This window comes from Rhinatrema bivittatum, chromosome 6 (assembly GCF_901001135.1).
Source record: "Rhinatrema bivittatum chromosome 6, aRhiBiv1.1, whole genome shotgun sequence".
Classification (NCBI taxonomy): domain Eukaryota; kingdom Metazoa; phylum Chordata; class Amphibia; order Gymnophiona; family Rhinatrematidae; genus Rhinatrema; species Rhinatrema bivittatum.
The window spans coordinates 180,048,446-180,054,445 of record NC_042620.1 but is presented as its reverse complement, the minus strand read 5'-3'; positions in this window follow the sequence as shown (position 1 = coordinate 180,054,445).

Here is a 6,000-nt window from a genome sequence, read left to right as displayed (position 1 = left end):
ATATAAAATGTGAAAGTGTTTTATTTCTTCAATCTGGCAACTCCACAAAGTTATGCAAGCAGCAGTTTAATGGCGTCCCCCGACACGGACCCGTGTTTCGCCGTGGGCTGCATCGGGGGGGATCACCACTTCAGGCATTCAAACTAAGAGCTGTAACATGAAAATAAACAAATGTCAGGAAATAGAGGGACTTACAACCGACCATAATTCGTTAAACAGAGATTAACATACCTGTTTGCAGCGTATAAAGATAACCGGGAGAGCAATGCCCTTACAAAGTGCCAGGTATTTAAAGATCGCAATTGGCGCCAAAACAGCAGGAGAGGTAGCCACGTGAGTCAGGAGACTCCATTCATTGGCTACCGTTCCTGCGAGGCACCCAAACAGCACCAAGACCAACCAATCCTGCTAGACAGTGTTCTTCAAGTAAATAAAAACCATTCAATCTCGCGGTTTAAACCTTTCGGAGATACTGTATCTAGGGTAAAAATCCAGCGTTGTTCAATCCTACCAAGTATCTCAGAATAATTACCTCCCCGAGGAGGGCGTGGAACAACTTCGATGACACAGAAAGAGAGATCTGAAAGTGAGTGTGATTTTGTAAGCCAATGATCAACTAGGGGTTCTTTTACGCGTTGCAAGCGGATATTAGAGCAATGCTCTATAATCCGGGTTTTAACCATCCGTGCAGTCTTGCCAACATACACTAAGGGGCAAGGGCAGGTAAGCATGTAAACAACCCCAGATGTAGTGCAGTCAGAGTGGAAACGGAACTGGAACTGTTTGCCTGTAGTCGGATGCCTCACACTGGTAGTAATACTGGTATACATACACACAGTACAATGGCCGCAAGGGTAATGGCCAGGTTCACTGATAATAGCCGGAGGCACTGGAAGGTCTGCGTGAATCAATTTATCACGAAGGTTTTTTCCCCGCCGGAAAGTAAACCTCAGAGGATCAGAGAACAACATATTCAGAGATAAAGCTTCCCAGTGTCTCCGGATCAAATGAGTGATGGGCCGGCTCAGGGTAGAAAAGGGTAAAATGAAATTAGTTACTGATGAATCACCATGTTGTGAAGGGGTGAATAACAGATCCCTGTTGGTATATAAAGCGCGTTTCATCGCTTTTTTGATCACAGTTCTAGGATATCCTCTAGACACAAAGCGCGCAGACATGTCATAGGCTTTAACTAGAAACTCCTGATGGGTGGTACATAGTCTGCGCAGCCTAAAGAACTGGCCTGTCGGAATGTTTTTACGCAATGCACTCGGATGGCAGCTTTGAAAAGACAATAAAGTATTGCGGTCCGTTGCTTTGCGGTAAATGGTGGTCAAAAAACGGAGGTCCTCAACTGATACCAGCACATCTAGGAACGCAATCTGAGAGCGGTGTAAACAAAAATTAAACTGCAAATTGGGGTTACACGCATTGAGATAGTCAATGAACATGAAAAGTTGAACCTCTGTACCAACCCATAGTAAAAAAATGTCGTCAATATAGCGAAGCCATAATGTGACATTTTGAAAGCTCTCAGCATCGTACACGAAAGAATTTTCAAATTCTGCCACATAAAGGCAGGCCAGACTAGGGGCCATGGTGGCCCCCATGGCAGTCCCTTTAATTTGCTGGTAAAATGAGTCATTGAACCGGAAAAAGTTCTTAGTGAGTGCCAGTGTAGCTAGAGACATCAAAAAAGAGGTTGGAATCCGTTGAGGACCAATCCGGGAATTCAACACCTGTTCAATTACCCGCAAAGCGTCAGGTTGGGGAATGCTGGTGTAGAGGGAGACAATGTCAAGTGTCACCAAAAGAAAGGGCTCTAGGGGAACCGGTGTTTGGTCTAACAAAGTAATAAAGTGCGAGGAATCCCTAACATATGATTTTATGTTTGGTATGAACGGTTTAAGAAACAGGTCTACGAATTGAGACAGGGGCTCTAGGACAGAGCCAATCCCTGCCACAATGGGGCGGCCTGGGGGATTCTGCAAACTTTTATGTACTTTGGGGAGAGTATAAAAAACCGGAGTAATACAATGTGCAGGGGTAAGAAATTTTGCCTCCCTAGTTGTTAAAAAATGGCGAGATTGAATGGTTTTTATTTACTTGAAGAACACTGTCTAGCAGGATTGGTTGGTCTTGGTGCTGTTTGGGTGCCTCGCAGGAACGGTAGCCAATGAATGGAGTCTCCTGACTCACGTGGCTACCTCTCCTGCTGTTTTGGCGCCAATTGCGATCTTTAAATACCTGGCACTTTGTAAGGGCATTGCTCTCCCGGTTATCTTTATACGCTGCAAACAGGTATGTTAATCTCTGTTTAACGAATTATGGTCGGTTGTAAGTCCCTCTATTTCCTGACATTTGTTTATTTTCATGTTACAGCTCTTAGTTTGAATGCCTGAAGTGGTGATCCCCCCCGATGCAGCCCACGGCGAAACACGGGTCCGTGTCGGGGGACGCCATTAAACTGCTGCTTGCATAACTTTGTGGAGTTGCCAGATTGAAGAAATAAAACACTTTCACATTTTATATGTTTGTCAAGGTTCCTTGTCAGGACTGTATATTCATCTGCACCATCATTATTCTACGAGACTTCAATTACCCCAATATTGACTGGGTAAATTTATCATCGGTACATGCTAGAGCTATAAAGTTCCTGGATGGAATAAATGACATTTTTATGGAGCAATTGGTCCAGGAACTGACAAGAGAGGGAGCAATTTTAGATCTAATTCTCAGTGGAGGATAGGATGTGGTGAGAGAGGTAATGGTGGTGAGGCCGCTTGGCAATAGTGATCATAATATGATCAAATTTGAATTAATGACTGGAAGGGGGACAGTAAGCAAATCTATGGCTCTCATGCTAAACGTTCAAAAGGGAAACTTTGATAAAATGAGAAAAATTGTAAGACAAAAACTGAAAGGAGCAGCTACAAAGGTAAAAAGTGTGCAATAGGCATGGTCATTGTTTAAAAATACCATCCTAGAAGCACAGTCCAGATGTATTCCACACATTAAAAAAGGTGGAAAGAAGGCAAAACGATTACCAGCATGGTTAAAAAGGGAAGTTGAAAAAAGCTATTTTAGCCAAAAGATCTTCATTCAAAAATTGGAAGAAGGATCCAACAGAAGAAAATAGGATAATGCATAAGCGTTGGCAAGTTAAATGTAAGACATTGATAAGACAGGCTAAGAGAGAATTTGAAAAGAAGTTGGCCGTAGAGGCAAAAACTCATAATAAAAACTTTTTAAAATATATCCGAAGCAGAAAGCCTGTGAGGGAGTCAGTTGCACCGTTAGATGATCGAGGGGTTAAAGGGGCACTTAGAGAAGATAAGGCCATCGCGGAAAGATGAAATGATTTCTTTGCTTTGGTGTTTACTAAAGAGTATGTTGAGGAGATACCCGTTCTGGAGAAGGTTTTCATGGGTAATGATTCAGATGGATTGAACCAAATCACGGCGAACCTAGAAGATGTGATAGGCCTGATTGATAAACTGAAGTGTAGTAAATCACCTGGACCAGATGGTATACACCCCAGGGTTCTAAAGGAACTCAAAAATTAAATTTCAGACCTATTAGTAAAAATTTGTAACCTATCATTAAAATCATCCATTGTACCTGAATACTGGAGGATAGCTAACGTAATCCCAATATTTAAAAAAGGGCTCCAGGGGCGATCCGGGAAACTACAGACCGGTTAGCCTGACTTCAGTGCCAGAAAAAAGAGTGGAAAGTGTTCTAAGCATCAAAATCACAGAACATATAGAAAGACATGGTTTAATGGAACAAAGTCAGCATGGCTTTACCCGAGGCAAGTCTTGCCTCACAAATCTGCTTCACTTTTTTGAAGGAGTTAATAAACATATGGATAAAGGTGAACCGGTAGATGTAGTGTACTTGGATTTTCAGAAGGCGTTTGATAAAAGTTCCTCATGACAGGCTTCTAGGAAAAGTAAAAAGTCATGGGATAGGTGGCGATGTCCTTTCGTGGATTACAAACTGGCTAAAAGACAGGAAACAGAAAGTAGGATTAAATGGACAATTTTCTCAGTGGAAGGGAGTGGGCAGTGGAGTGCGTCAGGGATCTGTATTGGGACCCTTACTTTTCATTATATTTATAAATGATCTGGAAAGAAATACGACGAGTGAGGTAATCAAATTTGCAGATGATACAAAATTGTTCAGAGTAGTTAAATCACAAGCAGATTGTGATAAATTGCAGGAAGACCTTGTGAGACTGGAAAATTGGGCATCCAAATGGCAGATGAAATTTAATGTGGCTAAATGCAAGATTTATTTATTTATTTATAATTTTTATATACCGACATTCTTGTATCAGATACAAATCATATCGGTTTACATTAAACACAGAGTATGCAAGAAAATAGATTTCCTAAGTCAAATACATTGAACATATTTAATAAACAAGAGATTACTAAACACTATGAAAAAGGTTAATTAACAAAGGAAAAACTTAAGGGAATTAAAATAAGCGTAGCACAAAAGATTGCACGAAGGGGTGCACAAAGGGGAGTGCCCCTTTGGCGCACGACGCTTGGTGGAATGTGGCCGTTTACCGGCTCGCCGCTGAGTGTGATGATGTCAGTGGGGGCAGGTCTCTTCATCCCTGAGTTCACAGCATTCTCAGTTTCAGCGCGAAGTTTTCACAAATTTTTTTTGTCTTTTTGGTCTCTTTTTCTCTCAGCGATTGCCCCTAAAGGTGCCCGGTACTGGTGGGCTGCCCCTCCGCATCACTGCCTGGTGGAATGTGGCCGTTTACCGGCTTGCCGCTGAGTGTGATGATGTCAGTGGGGGCGGGTCTCTTCATCCCTGAGTTCACAGCATTCTCAGTTTCAGTGCGATGATGCATATAAGGAAAAATAACCCTTGCTATATTACACAATGTTAGGTTCCATATTAGGTGCTACCACCCAAGAAAGAGATCTAGGTGTCATAGTGGATAAAACATTGAAATCATTGGTTCAGTGTGCTGCGGCAATCAAAAAAGCAAACAGAATGTTGGGAATTATTAGGAAGGGAATGATGAATAAAACGGAAAATGTCATAATGCCTCTGAATCAATCCATGGTGAGACCCCACCTTGAATACTGTGTACAATGCTGGTCGCCGCATCTAAAAAAAGATATAATTGCGATGGAGAAGGTACAGAGAAGGGTGACCAAAATGATAAGGGGAATGGAACAGCTCCCCTATGAGGAAAGACTAAAGAGGTTTGGACTTTTCAGCTTGGAGAAGAGATGGTTGAGGGGGGATATGATAGAGGTGTTTAAAATCATGAGAGGTCTAGAACGGGTAGATGTGAATCGGTTATTTAGTCTTTCAGGTAATAGAAAGACTAGGGGGCACTCCATGAAGTTAGCATGTGGCACATTTAAAACTAATCGAAGAAAGTTCTTCTTCACTCAATGCACAATTAAACTCTGGAATTTGTTGCCAGAGGACGTGGTTAGTTCAGTTAGTATAGCTGTGTTTAAAAAAGGATTGGATAAGTTCTTAGAGGAGAAGTCCATTACCTGCTATTAATTAAGTTGACTTAGAAAATAGCCACTGCTTTACTAGCAACGGTAACATGGAATACACTTAGTTTTTGGGTACTTGCCAGGTTCTTATGGCCTGGATTGGCCACTGTTGGAAACAGGATGCTGGGCTTGATGGACCATTGGTCTGACCCAGTATGGCATGTTCTTAAATTCAATAAAGATATAATTATAAAAAAAAGAATAAGATTCTCCGGTTGGAAGAGAGGCCATCTCTCCTCCATTATTGATGCTTTGGTCCAGAACTAGCCATCAGAAACAGTCCTATATGATGGGGAGGAGTCAAGAGAGTGGGTGATTGTGTGTTGTGGGTCTGAGCTCCAGGTGATCTTTTGTGGCCGCTGCATTGTTCCAGGAAGGAATGTTAAGCTGTGATGATGCAATGTAATAGATTGTAGAGGAGACAGCTATTGTGGGGTCTGGAAGTAAAGCTTCAGTA